This window comes from Tiliqua scincoides, chromosome 3 (genome assembly GCF_035046505.1).
Source record: "Tiliqua scincoides isolate rTilSci1 chromosome 3, rTilSci1.hap2, whole genome shotgun sequence".
NCBI lineage: Eukaryota > Metazoa > Chordata > Lepidosauria > Squamata > Scincidae > Tiliqua > Tiliqua scincoides.
In genome coordinates this window covers 201,841,459-201,856,096 of record NC_089823.1, presented here as the reverse complement: position 1 = coordinate 201,856,096, position 14,638 = coordinate 201,841,459, and the positions used below count along the sequence as shown (strand labels likewise).

Genomic DNA, 14,638 nt, shown 5'->3' with positions numbered 1-14,638 from the left:
AAGGTTGCCGACTCCTGCTAGCTGAATGCAATGCAAAAAATCAGAGTGAAATATCTCCTTTCTATCAAAAGTTAAGGCCAAAAAACCTGAGAACCAAAAATGCATGGAGCCCTATGGAAAGTGAAACTGAGCCGTATCGCGCGTTAACTCGTGAGTAGGCGAACTTGCCTTAGTCTGTAGGAAAGGATAGGCTGAGAGGAATCCAAGGACACTAGAATGGTCCTGATTCAATGAATACAGCCCCCAAAAACACCTGAGAAGGAAGTCCTTCCCTCCAAGCAGACAAATGTATTGAGCCCTATGGAAAGCGAAACTAAGCCTCACAGTTGCATTTACTCAAAAGTAATCAAACATGCCTTGGTTGGTGGTCAGGCCAGGCAAAGGGGAATGTGAAGCCACCAGAATGGTCCTAATCTGATGGAACTGGAGCTCAACAAATGCTCCAGAAGGCAGCTTCTCCACCGCTAAAAAGGATCAAAACAGAGGCTTCAGCTGATAAGGTGAACTTTTTTGAGACTTGCAAAGCCAGGTGAATCCTGATAGTGATCTGGTTTAAACAGAAGTTCTTAAATTGAGCTGGGCCCTGGGTAGGGCTGAAAACCTAACTGATTTTGGAGGGGGGGGGGTGTTATTGCAGGCAGGCTACAGAGGAAATTCACTTGGTGGACCAGGACTGGCTTCTGCTTATTTAATTATTTGTTTTACTTTAATTATCTATACTTATTTATTTTAATTTGCCTGATGATGTCACTTCTACCATGACATCACTTCTGGTGGGTCTTGGACAGATTGTCATTCTAAAAAGTGGGTCCCAGTGCTAAAAGTTTGAGAACTGCTGGAAAAAGGTGTTAGTAAGTTGACATCCTGGGGGTGTGTGTGTGACACCACTAGTGACCAAAATCACTAAAATCACAATTTGGAGGAATAATACCATCATGTTATATATCAATCAATGCGTGTGTGTGTATATATATATATATATATATATATGTGTGTGTGTGTATTTATATATATATATATATATATATATATATATATATATATATATAAATTATGTATCAACACATGCAGAATGTGTTCTATCTTTGTTCTATCAAAAGGTACAGCCAAAGAACCAGTGGGGGCGGAGTGATGGTACATCACCATGCCCACCACCTGGGGTGTTGCCCTGCCCACTGCATGGGGGGGGGGGGTGATGTGCTGGCATCCCACACCGGGTGACACAAACCCTAGTGATGCCACTTCTCGTTTCCCATTCTGGGGCTATGCATATGAACTACCAGTTAGGTAACTGCCTGAAAAAGGATTTAGCTTCTGCCTCAAAGTTGAGCTTGGCATCCAGCCCAACCCTTCCAGGAAAATGGCATGAAAAAGTATACCAAGCTTGCTTCAAGTTTTCCATTGCACAGTAATGGGAATGGGGGCAGGGAACGAAGCATCGTTTTAGGCCAGTTACTTATTAATAAGATTAAGCTGTGGCTTGATTTGAAATTGCTTGGAAACCTGAAACAATTTTTTACAAAACATCTTATCAATAATTAACTGACCTTAAAAAAGGGTTGCAGCATTCAGTTGGTGAGAACACTTGGTTGTAAATGGGTTATCTAAAAAGATGCCCTAATTAATCAGGCAGCAGCTGTATTTATTTTATTTTTGAGACTAATTTTTATAAAAACTACAGATGGCAAACACAAATCTGAAGAGGCCATTCCGCCTTTAAAAACAGTGCAGGCTGCAACACCTGAACGCACTACTAAACCAGGGATGGGCAGGCATGTAGACTCTTTTGCACTTTCTCAAAACCCAAGGGCTGCCAAGCCAAGCCAAGCGCAAATTGTGATGCTCACACACTTGGAATTAACAGACTGGGGCTTTGAAGCATCTTCTTAGCCCAAGCATATGTCTTCAGCACCAGACCTGAGCTAACAGTCCTTTGGCACAAAAATCTCCACCTGGTTTCCCATGGGCCATCTGTGGGGGGAGGGGGGACTGGAAGAGAACCTCTGTTCCTATTGTTAACAGAGAAATCAAGGAACTGTTGTCCATTTATTGCAAGGCCTACCAAATCTACTGGTAGAGCTCAAATCTAGCATTTTGTCCACAACTGATTTAATAACAGTAGTTAGGTGTGTTTGAAAATTGTTGTTTTTTTAAAATTGTTGAATTAAAATGCAAAATGTCATGTTTTATATTTTTGTTCCCAATTAATACATTACCTATTGTTAAAGGTGTTTGAAAAATGTGGTGTTTTATGTTAAACAAAAACCAAACACCTCTAGTATATTTTGTGCTTCAGATCTATTGTTTTTATTCTCTTTCTCTCTGATTAATTAGCTAATGCTTCATTGACTAATATTTCTTTAAATTGAATGATAGCCTTAGTGTAAACCCTAAAGACTTGGTTTATGGCTTCTCTTTGCCCTGCAGCTTGTGGCTAAACATTAAAAGTTATTTGAAATCAGATGCAGGGTGCTGTCCCTCACCAACGACCATCCACAGCCATTGAACAGAGGTAAGGGGGAAAGGCAGCCAGGAATTTTGAGGCAAGTTTAGCCTGAACAACTTATTTATCACACACTGTATCAGTACTTCTTGGAGTTTGGTGCAACTCTGTCTGCTGTCCAGAGGTGGCAGAATACTGTCCTGAAAGGGTTAAGCCATGGCCCAGTGACCCTACACTTTACCTGTCCCCTTTGGATGACCTATGTGGGAGTGTGGCCCAGACACTATAACCTTCCCTTCTGCTCACTGAACACTGACCTGACAAGATGGGTCACAGCAGGGCTCTGCTGGCAACGCCATCTTGACCACATGGCATGCAGGACGAGGCAGCTCCAGGGCCTTGTTATCTTAAGTTTAGCGTAACGTCTGATCATAATCAAATGCTGTAACATATGCTTCTATGGAACCGTGAGTAAATAACTTTCTTTTGCAACTTCAACCAGCCATTGTAGTTTGTCTTTCTTGATTAGCAGTCAGCCAAGTGTGGGAGGCTCCCTGGGGTTGATTCCTAGCAAGAGGGGGGGGGGTCTGCTGCTGAAGCTACTCTGCTTCCCCCCCTAAAGAGGAAACCAATTTTTTAAGATTCCTCCAACAGTACTGACAAGATTTTTGCCACTGCTTTTATTAATCTGGAGAAAATGCAGTACTCCCCTCAACCCCTGTGCTGTCTGCTCTCAATCATACGTGCATTAAAAGCAAGAGTGGCAAGAGCAAATTCCTTTATTTGTTATTCAGAAAACACACAACCCACATTCCAATATAAAATGCTCAAGGTGGAGAATAAATTCAACAAAATGCAATACTAGTGTACAGCAATCAAAGTTCTCAAAGAAAGAGTGCCCAGAGACTAAACAGCAGTCCCAAACACCAAATAATATCATATTAAACACCAATAGTCTGTCCAGGTTCCATGCAGACAGGTCTTTAAAGTCTATTTAACACATTTCTGCCTGGCTCACAGGTATACACATTTGATCCCTGTTGTGTATATGCAACGTTGGGCAGAAATGGCTTAAAAGGGGGCCAAGATCCCAGATTTCAGTCGGTCCACAGAGAACTGTTCTAATGGGATGGGGGGGGGGCAACCACCAAGAATGCCTTTTCTGCCATGCCCAGAGGTGAATAGATGATGGAGCCACCTAGAGGTTCCCTGATCTGGATACTTACCGTGCAGCCTGAGCAGAACATCGTGGTTGACAGCTTAGAGCCCAATCCTATGCATGTCTGCCCAGAAGTAACTCCCATTTTAGTCAAAGGGGTTTACTCCCAGGAAAGTGTGGATAAGATTGTAGTCTTCGAGCCCAATTCTATCCATGGGTATAGTGGACTTACTTCTGGGTAGACAAGCATAGGATTGGGTTCTTCGTGCCCATAGGCTGGATAAATGACCAGGCATTGGATGGTGCTGCAGGGATCCTGGACTACCTTAAGTGATCTTGAGCTGATGCCCCGTTGTGCCCATGAAAAAGCCTCCTCGCCCCGCTCCCCCTCTCCCCCCCCCCGCATGGAATCTCCCCCAACCTGCAGGCCAGCTGCCGTTGCCTGGGACCCTCAGGGCAGCAGCCCGTCCGCCGCTTGCAAAACCCGGGTGCGCGCTGCAACCAGGGAGGCACTTCTGCTTTGCGGCTCAGGCGAAACTGCCGCTTCCTCTTGGCCAAACCTGGGAGGGCGGCAGGCACCTTCCTTCGCCATTGGCTCCCCCGCCAGACGGTCCCGGGAGATTGGCTGCAAGGAGCGGGGGGCGGAGAAGAGGGAGGGATGCTGTCGCCTAGGCGATGCTCGCCCGGGAGGGAGGGAGAGCGAGCGCGCGCCCTCCGGCAGGCAGGCAGCGCATTCCCACCCAGGAGGGTGGCGCGGACGCGGCTCGCTGGGGCCCGGGAGCTGATGCACGGGGTGCCGGCAACAGTGTGGCAGGGCGGAGGAGCAACAGTAGCAGGCGAGGAGGAGACGGTGGCGGCTCCGGAATAGCAGCAGAGGCAGCCACCACCCGCCAGCACCGCCGCCGCCTGGGCAGGTGAGTCTGCGGAACCCGGATGCGTTTGCACTTGGAGAGGAAAGCCAGGGCGGGCTGGCGAGCAAACTTCCACCGTCTGCCTCGCCGTTCCCCTGGGGGGCTGTGTGTGTGTGGGAGGGGGGCTGTGTGTGTGTGTGGGAGGGGGGCTGTGTGTGGGGAGGGGGGCTGAGAGGCGGGGGCTGTGTGTGGGGGGACTGTGTGTGTCGTGCTGAGAGGCTGTGTGTGTGGGGCTGTGTGGGGGGGGGACTGAGAGGCTGTGGCTGTGTGTGGGGGCTGTATGTGTGTGTGGGGCTGTGAGGCTGTGGTTGTGGGGGGAGCTGAGAGGCTCTGTGTGAAGGGGTTGAGAAGCTCCTCTCTATGTGTGGGAGGGGGCCCTGAGAGGCTCTCTATGTGTGTGTGAGGGGGCTGAGAGGCTCCCTCTTTATGTGTGTGGAGGGGGGGCTGAGAGGCTGTGGGGGGGCAAGGCTACGAGTTGCCTGCTTGGAAAGCTCCTGGTGGGAATTTCGGTGTGCAACCCGGCGCAATGGACTAGCATTGCGGCGCCTGCGCGCGGGCGTCCTGCTCCCTTGCGGAGTTTTCTCCAGCCAGACGTGTTTACGTGGAAGTCGGTTCAGTCCGTCGGTCCCGCTCAGCTCGGGCGGATTTCCCCACCTCCTGACTCTATGCCTTGAACTACCCTCAAAGTGCGTTGCCAAAAGGACATCCCTGCAGTGACTCCGGAGCTATCTCGGATTCCAGTTCGCTTTCCCCTCCTTCTTCTCCCACTCTCACCCTCGTGTAAGATCTGGCATCTTCTCCAGCTACTAATTGGTTTCTGGGTGTCTAATCGCAGTGGAAGTAGTAAGAAGACAAAGGCATTTGTCTGAGTGTTTAAACACACACACACACACACACACACAGAGATTGCAACATGGGCTTGCTCAACAGGCACTAGAGTCAGAGGGCTGCTGCCTTCCTTTCAAATTGTCATGTGAAGTTTAGTCACATCTATTGAGTCTTTTATCAGTCCAGGGTGGGTGAGAAGAAGGCTGCAGAGGGAGGGATACTTATCATGCCTCTTAGTAAGAATTTGAGCTGTGAATGAGTACAGGAAAGACTTGTCAGCTAGTATCATGCTATATATATATTTGGCAAGTAAAAGTGGTGGAGAATGCTTATTTTGTTTGGTGACACAACAACCCTAAAAGGCGGTCCCTGACATTTTACAAACTGAGAACTGAAAGTTAGAATTGATTGATGGTTGGGGTGAACTTTGGGTTCCTTATCTTTTTAAGCAAAACTTAGTCACCAATAAGCTTTTAGAATGATACAGGCTGATCCAAAAGCCTTTACCTCTTTTGCTGTTTCTAGTTTTCTTTGGTTCAGTTTGTAGTGGATGGCCTGGGTCTGTCTTTTAACAATGAATATCTTTTTGTACATTGCATAAGAATGGCCAAAACCTTACTGATTGGAACACGACTGTTCTTTATTGGAATCTGGTGTGATTCTGCAGTGTTGTACAATAAAACTTTTTAGAATAATGCTATGGCTGAACTTATTACCCGACTCTTCCTGTTGACAGATTATTTAGATTTTTTCTTCACATTGGATTCCGATTTCTGAGTAAAGAGAGATAGTTTCAGACTCTTAAATGCGGAAGTTGTTTAGACCAATTCTGTTTTCCCAGTGATCATTGTGACACTTCTCATAATAAGGTCATAGCTTCAAATAAGCTAGTTCCATTTTCAAAAGCATGTGCTGTCATTGATCTTGGCGACTTATGATGGGCTGGAGTTCACCACAGTGTCTGCAGTGCATTAATATACAGCAGCTGTTTTCAACTAGTGGCACACTGGTGTGCCATGGGTGGTCTACAGGTGTACCACAGGAGTTTGGGGGAAGGGTCATTTGTTAGTAGGGCCACAGGGGGATGCAAGCCCCTGCTGGCAGTGCAGTGTGCCTTGATAATTTTAGCTTCTTCTCTGTGTGCCATGAGATGAAAAAGGTTGAAAATTGCTGATATACAGTATGCATCATTGTTGAGTACTTCCTTAGTATATAGGGCCATGAAGTTGGTTTGTAGAGCATAAAAGGTGAAATGGTGATTGTGATAATTGAACTATAACTAGTTCTGAGAACTAGTTGAACTAGTTCTGAGAACTATAACTAGTTCAATTTGTAGTAATGCAATGCAATTGTATGGTGTGTAGCTCAATAGCAAATGAGCGATATAAACAGATACTTTGAAGTGCTTGAATTTCAGTAAGGAACACTTACTTTGGAAATTACCTTGGACAATTAATATTTGCATTTGGTTGTATTTCAGGGTGAAGAAACATTTACTTTGAACTGGTAAGGAGTTCCATCATGGTAGACAGGAGACAGATTGGTGTTGCTGTAGCAGTAAATGTAAGCTGTAGTGGAGAGGTTCTGCCCAGTGACTTGGATATTGCTAAGATTAGTGACTGCATGAACTTGTTTTAAGAAATAATGGTAACTTTCCCTAAATATGGCTTCTGCATACATTCAACTGCCTAGAAATTATAGTTCTCACAAGGGTCTGATCATTTGGATTAAGTTTGGTGGCTAGGAATTCTACAGCCCTGAATATCTTTTGCAGACTTCAGGAGTATAGCTGTGGTGGCAAAACCCAAAGAAGAGTTTTGTGATGCCTTAAAGATTAACACATTTGTTGTGGCATAAACTTTTGTGGATCAGAGCCCACTTTGTCAGATGCACGAAGGGTTAATCTTCATTCACACATGAGCACATATAAGGAGAAGGGGAGATAAGTGTGTCCCATTCCTATGCAGAACCATTTTGAGATGGAATTCATGATAGGGATAGATAAAAGTTGTGCTTCAAGAATTAGTTTCTTTCTTGATCATTTTTTTCTTTGATGTAGGAGGACTAGGGACAGAGATTGAAAGTTTAAATTATTGAGCCCATAATTAAAGTGGAGTCTATTGTGTGGCACTGGTATGCCCATAACTAGAACTTGGCACCGACTGACTGAAAACTATAGCTACAACAGGTTCCAGTGGGCTGTATGAAGTGAGTTTGAATGGCTAAGAGTACTGTATGTATATTGGCCTGTTTGCCAGATATTTAATCCATGAAACTCCAATGCATTGATCAGTTGTAAATTAGAATAATGTAATCATCCATAAGTCCTAAAGGGACTCATGAAATTACCTGTGAACCTGTAAGGGTCTGTTCTTGCTGATAACATTGTTCTGTAATTATGAAGTGATTGATAACTACTAAAAAACACTCAAATCTTGTTCTAGTCTTACCTGATAACAAAGCAACCGTAATTTTAAAAAGCTCTATTGTAATGAGTTGGACATATGATCCTATGAACATTGTTTCTGTTTGTTGTTCTGTTCAACATCACAGGTACAAAACAGAAATCATACGAAAAGCAAGGGATAAACTTCTTACCCATCCAGTAGAGTGATCTTTTTGGAGGTTTTTGAGCAGAGGCTGGACAGCCATTGGCCAGGGATGCTGTAGCTGTTGCCTGCACTGAGTAGGGGGTTGGACTAGATGACCTCCTGGATCCCTTAGATCAACTTTAACATTCTATGGTTCTATATTAGATCCAGATTAGATTAGATTAGAACCCCTAGGGGGTGGGGGATAAGAATAGGGCCTCGGTTTGGCTGTACTTGTTGTAAGAGGCGACTAAACAGCCACCAGGTAGATGGGACTTGTCAGCCTGGGAAGGCAGCTCATCTGAGAGAAGGAAAACTCTGATCCCAAACCTCCACTGCCTTGTGGCTACATCCAGTTATGGAAAAGGCTTAAGGAGTCAACCTTGAGGCAAAATCCGGAGCCAGAGTCCCTGAGGCAGTTCATGGCTGAACACAGTCACGTTCTGGCAACTCCTGCGATGCCGCTGGAACCAACTATGTTGGCTTCTGCCTTTCCATTGGACCAGTTCAGCGACGTGGAGAGGGGGGATTTGAGTTGGTAACAGTCTATCCTCCATATCTACTTTACCCAGGCTTTGCGCACTGGAGAGGACACTCTGTTCCAGAACCGCCATTCAGAGCGTGATACCATAGTCTTCCAAGACTGAAGGATGCCAACAATATTAGATCCCAAGTCACAGATACTGTGTTCTAATGTACCACCGATAGTTTAGGATTGTGATGTTAGTTAACTTTACATTTTTCTGGATGTAATGTTCTGTATGGCTTGGGCTTTTGTGTATTCCTGCACCAACAGAAGCTGGTTCAAAGAGCTTTTGTTGTTTGCTTTGCATCTTTTGGTATGATAGTTGCTGCTGTATTCGAATGTGAGAACATTGTTGCTATTATGTTTGCATTTTATTTTCAATATGTGACAGTTATTAATATCACTTTTTAAAAACCCACCATTTAAACTTGCCAGACAATTTGTGTGATAGAGTAGAGGTTGGGGAGGGCATCTATATTCTAGGAATGGAAATTGCTGTTATATCACTCTTATTGGAATTTGTAGTACTGTACTGTACTTGGAATTCATGCTATGATTTAAGTTTCCTAAATTGATTTGGAATTGGAAAAACCAAACAAATTCCATCTTATTTTAGAATTTTGTCTGCTCCACAGTGATAACTGCAACTTGCAATTTTGGAGCAAAGGATAGGACCTTAGATGGCATGAAAGATGTAGTTTGTTTTCAGAGTGATTCCTAGAAGGTCATACTTGCCCTCTGGGCAGGAACAGTCTCATTTTTATGGTCTGTACTGCACTGGTGCTAAATCAACATTTAGTAGCAGTAGTGACTTCAGTGACTTCAGTGAAGTGACTTCAGATAAAATTGCATTGCTTTAAAGTGGTTAAATGTTTTTAAAATCTTCAGGATTTTAAAACAATGGAAAAAAGAATACTATAGAGCTATTAGAGGAGAGTGACTTCAGATTTTGTGGATGTGTGTAATCTTTTCCTGCTTGGGTGAACTTGAGTTGGTGCAGGTGTGCATTATGCATTAAATGAGTTTTACTGAACAATGTGAGTTTGCAGATGGCAGGATACTTCTGCACCTGACAGCTCTGGATGTCTTCATGCAGTTCTTCTCTCAAAACCCCAGTGTTGCAATGACAGATGACAGAAATGAAATCAAACTATATACAGTAGTTAGAAAATTTAAGACCTTGAAGTCTCCTCCTTGACTGCATTTTTGCTACTGTCAATATGAACAGGTGCTCAGTGGTGGTATCTTTTTTTATTGTACTTTTATTGTGTGCAAACTTTCCTTGTGATCCACCTTGAATCTTCTGAGCAGTGGCGTAGCTAATGATTGTGTAGCCCACTGCCAAGTTCAAAATGTTGCCCCAGAAGTGTCACAGCTGGAAGTGACATCACGCCCGGGCTTTTAAAAAAGTGAAAATTGGGAGGAACCCACCTCCTCCCCCCAGTAGCTCACCACCCACTTGCTATGTTGCCTCCGCCCAGTCAGTGGCATAGCTAAGGTATATATCTGTTACCTGGGGTCAAAGAAGATTTTGTAGCCCCCCACATGACAAAATCAAATTTAATTAAGTAACTAAAAAGTTATTGGTTCCATGCTGTATCATAATAGCATCTCATTGGCATTCAGAACAATCAGTCTCATAGCTCAGTTTGGAGTCAAGAAAATCCACTTTCTGTTTCACAAGGCAGTTGTGTTTTCATTTTCTGGTTAATTGACCATAACTTTTAATAGAATACAGATATTCCAGTGCAGTTTGTTGCATTGTATTCTGCATTAAATTGCCTTTCCAATGATATATAACATGATGGTGTTATTCATACATATCAAGATTTTCACTATTTTGGTCACTAGTGTTAAGCTCAGCTTGTTGCCCCCCTAAAACTTGATGCCCGGTGCAACTGCTATCCCTCTGTACCCCCTTAGCTATGCCACTGCTTCTGAGATAAGGTGAGACAAAAGTGATTACAGTGAACCCTTGATTTAATGGGAGGGGGGAAGGGGTATCTGTTAATGCTGAATGTACATTTAAGTCAATGGAGATGTGCATTTGACTAGTTATTAATGTAACAGACCATGGCTGATGTCCACAGCTTGTTAAACCAAGATCTGTTAAACTGAGGATTCACTGTAATATGATTTTTAATAGTTTAGCTTAGCCATTTTCAACCACTGTTCCTTGGCACACTGGTGTGCTGCAAGTGGTCCACAGCTGTGCCACAGAAATTTAGGTGTAGGTCCTTTATTAGTAGGACCAATGGGCAATATGAGCCCCCCACTGGCAGCTTGGTGTGCTTTGTTAATTGTCAAAAAGCTGATGGTGTGCCTTGACAATTTTAGTGCCTTGTCAGTGTGCCATGAGATAAAAAAGCTTGCAAATCGCTGGCTTAGTTGAAAGTTTATTTTAAGAAATTATACTGGTATACTGCCACTTGCCAAGAGGCAAGTTTAATCTCTCTTGTCCTCCCCTCCCCCTCCCCCCCAAAAGGAAGCCCTAGATCAACTAATAAAAATCTGGAACAAATACTTAAGTCCAGGTCATTTGGACTGTTGGACTAGTGAAGTTTGAGAAGGTGAAAGGGCTATATGTCAGAATGCCAGTGTGCTCCCTGGAGCATTTGGTGGGCCACGGTGAAATATGGGAAGCTGGACTAGATGGGCTATGGTCTGATCCAGCAGGGCTGTTCTTAAGTTTCAGAATCAATTGTTGTCAGTGCTAGTAAATCTGTAAATCCAGACACAGCAGGCCTTTTCTTTTCTTCCTGGATAGGAGTACCTAACCTGTATCCTTGCAGGACACATCACAAGCTGCTGTTAAGAGAGAGTTGAAGCTGTGCTGCATACTTCAGTATGTGTTTAATGGGCTTACTCCATGGTGGCTTTTGTAACTAAACTGACTGAAATCCCAAGTACATTAGTTTGAGTTTTGGATTGGTCTTTAAACACTGTATTAGACAGTTGGCATCCTTCAGTCTCAGAAGACTATGGTGTCACACTCTGAATGGTGGTTCTGGAACAGAGTGTCCTCTCCAGTGCGCAGAGCCTGGGTAAAGTAGGTATGGAGGCTAGGCTGTTACCCATGCAGCAAATCCCCCCTCTCCACGTCGCTGAAATGGTCCAATAGAAAGGCAGAGGCCAATACGGTTGGTTCCAGCGGCGTCGCAGGAGTTGCCAGAACGTGACTGTGTTCAGCCATGAACTGCCTCACGGACTCCGGCTCCGGATTTTGCCTCGAGGTTGACTCCTGAAGCCTTTTCCATAACTGGATGTAGCCACAAAGCAGTGGAGGTTTGGGATCAGAGTTTTCCTTCTCTCAGATGAGCTGCCTTCCCAGGCTATCGAGTCTCATCTACCCGGTGGCTGTTTAGTCGCCTCTTACGACAAGTACAGCCATACTGAGGGCCTATGCTTATCCCCAGCCCCCAGGGGAAGATCTGTATTAAGATGATCTAAACTACAAAAGTGGGATGTATTATTTAGTACAAGAGCTTCACATAAGTTGTAACAGTAACATACACCACTTTTTGATTGTACAGAGGGCTTAACACACATGATTGTGATAAATCCTTACTCATTTTACAGGGTGGTTGTATTATTATTCCCATACTATAGATGGGAGACACTAAGAGGGAGTGAGTTGCCTAAGGCTACCCTAGTGAGTTCATGGCAGAGGTGAGATTTAAACTGGGGAAGTCCTGATTCTCAGTTAAGTCTCTTAGGCTGCAATCCTGAACACACTTTTCTAGGAGTAAGTTCCATTGAGTGCAATGACACTTACTTATGAGTAGACATGCATAGGGTCATGCAATTAGCTACTATAGTACACCAGCTTTTATAGCAGTTTTCCTCAAAACAGTTTTTAAAATGGACTAGCATTCTTGCCCCCATATTTCAGATGGCGCATAGGGGTTGAGGCCAGCGCCTCCCAACCTTTAGTGTCCTACTTGCCCCCACATGATGCAAATACTTCCAGGTTCCTTGAAGTCACTGGTGATCAGTGGCGTCACTAGGGTTCACATCACCCGGGTTCACATCACCCAGTGCGGGAAGCCAGCGCGTCACCCCCCACGCAGTGGGCGAGACAACACCCCAGGTGGTGGGCGTGGTGATGTGCCATCACTCCACCCCCACTGGTTGTTTGGCTGTACCTGTAGATAGAACAAATATAGAACACATTCTACATGAAATTACACATTGTTTGATATATAACATGATGGCATTATTCCTCCAAACTGCAATTTTGATGATTTTGGTCACTAGTGGTGTCACACCCACCCCCCAGGGTGTTCGCTTACTAACACCATATTGCAGCAGTTCTCAAACTTTTAGCACTGGGACCCACTTTTTAGAATCCACTTTTTTTTTTTTGGCAGTGACATCACCAGGCAAATTAAAATAAATAAGTACAAATAATTAAATAAGCAGAAGCCATCCCTGTTCCATAAAGTGAATTTCCTCTGTAGCCTGCCTGCAATAACACCCCCCCTCCAAAACCAGTAAGGTCTCCAGCCCTACCCAGTGCCCAGTTCAATTTAAGAACTTCAGTTTAAACCAGATCACTGTCAACATCCACCTGGCTTTGCAAGTTTCAAAAAGTTCACTTTATCAGCTGAAACCTGTTTTGATCCTTTTAGTGGGGGGGGGGGAGGCTGCATTTTGGAGCTAAGCACTTGCTTAGCTCCAGGTGCATAGGATCAGGACCATTCCGGTAGCCTTGCACTCTCTTTCACCTGATCTTCCACACCAGCCAAGGCACGCTTGCTTACTCGTGAGTAAACACGACTGTGAGGCTTAGTTTCGCTTTCCTTAGTACTCAATACATTCATCTGCTTGGAGGGAGGGACTTCCTTCTCAGGTGTTTTTGGAGGCTGCATTCATTGGATCAGGACCATTCTGGTATTCCTGGATTCCTCTCAGCCTGCCCTTTCCAACTGACTAAGGCAAGTTCGCCTACTTGAAAGTAAACATGCGATACGGCTCACTTTCACTTTCCATGGGGTTCCATGTATTTTTTGTTCTCCAGTTTTTTGGCCTTAACTTTTGATAGAAAGGAGATATTTCACTCTGATTTTTTGCATTGCGTTCTGCTTGAAATGCAGCATCCAACAGTATATAATATGATGGGGTTACTCCTAACCACCACAGTTTTAGCATTTCACCCCCCCCAGTGTGCGTCACCACTCCTGTGCACGTCACCCGGTGCGGCCCACACCCCCCACATCCTCCTAGCGACGCCACTGCTGGTGATGACATCATTGCCACTCACTTATGGGTTCAGAGACCATACGCTGGAAAGGCCGGTAAGATGCTCAAGACAGGTGGGAGGGCTTTTCCAAGTGTACAGGAGCTTTGCCCGCTGAGCAGAGCCTCTTACCAACCATTTCCAGTGTCCTGCAGGGTCTCACTGCTGACTGGCATGAGTAGCTCAGGTTGCCCTGAGGCATTGCAACGTCTTGAGAATAGTGTTAAGACCACTTTAGAGCCCTATTCTGTGAACACTGTCTTCTGAAAAAATTTCATAGGGTTCAGTGGGGCTTATTCTTAGATAAGGACATCAGAAAATATCCCTTCCCTTGGTAGCATTTAGTATATCAGTTTGCTTTGCTGTAAAAAACCATGCTTGCCTCATTCACCAATTACTGTACAACTATGTTCTGCACCTTCAATGTAAAAATAGTTCTCCTGACCACAGCTATTCTTGTAGCATACAAAGCATATAGCACAAAATAGGTTGTGATTGGTATTGGCAACTCCATGTATTTAAAAAAAAAAATCACTAGATACCTAAATCAGGTCACTGCTACTTTTGTGATTATTTCAAAGCAAGTGTTGTCTTTCTCTGTGTAGTCAGTGAATGTTTGATACAAGGTTGGAAATTGTTCAGTCAATTTGCACGAAGATGTCCAAAGTCTTGGTAATCCTTTGATGTTTCAGAGCATTAAGCAGTTTACTGTTGACCTTGGAATTCAAGTTCTAACACCTCTCCAGTTTCTCTAGCTCTCAAGTCTAGGCTGCACAGTCACGTTGATGTTTTAGAGCTGATAACCTTTGGCAGTTCTTGGGTTATTGTGATTCTTTCTCTACATAAGAACAGCCCCACTGGATCAGGCCATAGGCCCATCTAGTCCAGCTTCCTGTATCTCACAGCGGCCCACCAAATGCCCCAGGGAGCATACCAGATAA

At 44.5% G+C, this 14,638-nt stretch overlaps 1 protein-coding gene across 1 annotated transcript in view; it reads left to right on the top strand.

Annotated features, from left to right (window-relative positions):
- Window positions 1–4,383: 4,383 nt before the first annotated feature.
- PIK3CB (phosphatidylinositol-4,5-bisphosphate 3-kinase catalytic subunit beta) overlaps window positions 4,384–14,638 on the top strand; it is a 100,915-nt gene continuing 90,660 nt past the window's right edge. Inside the window, exon 1 of the mRNA XM_066619384.1 lies at window positions 4,384–4,516. The gene's annotated coding sequence lies outside the window, so the exon portion shown is untranslated. The remainder of the gene's footprint in view (window positions 4,517–14,638) is intronic.